Here is a 2,621-nt window from a genome sequence, read left to right as displayed (position 1 = left end):
ATGTCCCGCTACCTGCGCACCCTCCCCCAACATGTCTCTGTTCATCAGGAACACGGCCAATGACACCAGGTCTAAAGATTTACGGCGTGAATTTGGTCGTTATGGTCCTATAGTCAATGTATATGTTCCACTTGATTTCTACACTCAACGGCCAAAAGGATTTGCTTATGTTCAATATCCTTTCTTCAGATGCTGATTAGTGAGGGGTGTTGAAGTTTGAAATTCAGGTTTACAATGTAAAGCTGTACAGTTATGCAACCCCAAAGAGAAAGCATGAAAGAACCTTTAGAGTAGAATTCAACACTTAAGGCAAGTAGACAAGCCAAAGACCTCTTAAGGATCAGGCTTGAAGAGAAGGAAGAGTTTGGGAAAAGAAAAAATAAAAGCTGGAAGAAGGACAAACCTAATGGGAGACAAAGTCTTGCTTTATCTATATAGGGGGAAAAGGTTGTTTTTCAAAGTTAAAGTCATCTGTCATATTTGGCCAAGCATCTCATGACAAGTCCTTCCGACAAGCACTTAAAGAGTTAAAGGTCAAGATGAAGTTGAATGATAGCCAAGATTAAAGTGAGATCATCTCCCTGCAAAAACAAAGGTTTGGTCTGTAGACTTGAGGACAGGAAGAATTCTTACTACTTAAATATTCAAATATTAGGACATTATGAATTGTTCCAGATTTACCAACTGCACTTTGATTCATTATCGAAGTTACCAAAATTTCCCAAGTCCCTTAACATTTAGCACATTTGAGGATGTTCATGATGCTGAAGATGCTTTACATAATTTGGACAGAAAATAGATTTGTGGATGTCAATCAAAATAAAGTTTGCACAAGGGGATAAAAGACTCCAAAATCACATGCACAAACAGAGAAACAAGTTGTACCCAATTTATTTACAATAAAAAATAAATAATAAAAAAGCCTCCAAATCAAATGAAGGCCAAGGAAGGGAGGAATGTGTACAGTTCTTCATGCTAAGATGATTATGACAGATACAGATGTTCCAGAAGCCAAAGTAATGAAAGAAGAAGATCAAGAAGTCAGTCTTTCAATTAGAACTATAGAAGATCGTATAGCCCTAGAAATAGTAGACTGACTGGAAGACCCACAGCAGAAGTCATTTCAACAATGATAGATTCAAACACTGAAATCGATCTTTTTCAGGATATAAATTCAATTCAAGATCACAGTCCAAGTCCCAGTCCAAGAAAGAAATGAAGGCTAAATCATGTTCTAAGTCTGCATCTCACACCAAAACTAGAGGCACCTCTAAAACAAATCCCAAAACACATTATAAGTCTGGTTCAAGATACGAAAAGGAATCAAGGAAGAAAGAACCACCTAGATCCAAATCTCAGTCAAGATCACAGTCTAGGTCTAGGTCAAAATCTAGATCAAGGCATTGAACTAGTCCTAAGTCCAGTGGCCACTGATAGTATAAACCATGATCATTTTTAGGCATGTATCATTCATTTACTCATAGTTCGGTATACTTAAATTATCAGGAATACAATGCTGCAATGATGCATAGAAAGCACTTGTTAGTTTTCCCTGTACCAGGCAATGGTTATAATTAAAATGATATGCTGTTGAGAAGCCACTCAAGAGTCCAGTTTGTTTAATGTTATGGGCAGCTACCAATTTGTGGTGTCTCTCTATATATTTTGTAGATTCTCATTTTTTATGCTTGAAGTATTTGGTGAAAAGATGTTGGTTGACCATAATTTGCAACATTCTTATTAAAAATAAACTTTTGTATCCATATTTGGTAGAACTGTTAACCTAGAAATGTAGCTTGCTAATAAGATGGAATGATACAAAAGTGAAGTTGCAGCCACAGTACAACACTGACTGCTCAGACACATTTAGGTTCAGGGTGGACCTTTCTGTCTTGTCAAGATGTCTAGGCCTGTGATAATAGTTTATTTATGATACAGTGTGGAATAGTTCTTTTTTTTACCCCACTGTCTTGGGGAATAATGCCAACTGGGTTAAGAGCATTTTCAGGGAGATTAAGTTTTCAACTGAAACAAGGAGTCTTTACTGCTTCTTTTTTCTGGTTTCTATGAAGGTTTGGAACATGAAAATATCAGAAAAGCTCCCCTTAAAATTTGAACAGGTCAACAATGACCAACAATTTGAAAGGGGAAAAGAATATTCTTAATTCATATTTAAAGAGCATTGTTGCTTAGTTTTCTCACTGCTGTTAGGAGGAAGGAAATTGTTTCAAAGTAGGTTTATGGGTGTGTGTGTGTGTGTGCACAGTGTAAAAGAACTGAATTTTGATGCTTAGAGCACTCGCCAGGCAGGCTTGCTCTTCACACCTCAGCTTGTTTAATGTGAGGCAAGTGGAAAGAGAACACTCCCATTCTAGGTGAATGATTCTGTGGTGCCATGAAATTTAAAATCATTTTGGAAAAGGGGATGGTCAATTTTAAACAAGAGCCACTTCTTGAGCTTTTGATTATCAGTGTCATACCTGACTAAAAATGGGGAAATAATACCATTAACTATTTATAATTTCTCTGAATGATCATTTGGGGGACAAAAAAATGACTTGAAATGTCCAGTCTCATTTCAGAGTAAAAAGCTAGCATCTTTTAAAATCTCAGATTACTTG

General features: G+C 36.6%; 1 pseudogene; it reads left to right on the top strand.

Annotated features, from left to right (window-relative positions):
• On the top strand, window positions 1–1,434 carry LOC124972496 (serine/arginine-rich splicing factor 10-like; annotated as a pseudogene).
• Window positions 1,435–2,621: the final 1,187 nt, after the last annotated feature.

The sequence above is a fragment of the Sciurus carolinensis genome, chromosome X (assembly GCF_902686445.1).
Source record: "Sciurus carolinensis chromosome X, mSciCar1.2, whole genome shotgun sequence".
NCBI classification, from domain to species: domain Eukaryota; kingdom Metazoa; phylum Chordata; class Mammalia; order Rodentia; family Sciuridae; genus Sciurus; species Sciurus carolinensis.
This window is presented reverse-complemented; position numbering and strand designations above follow the sequence as displayed.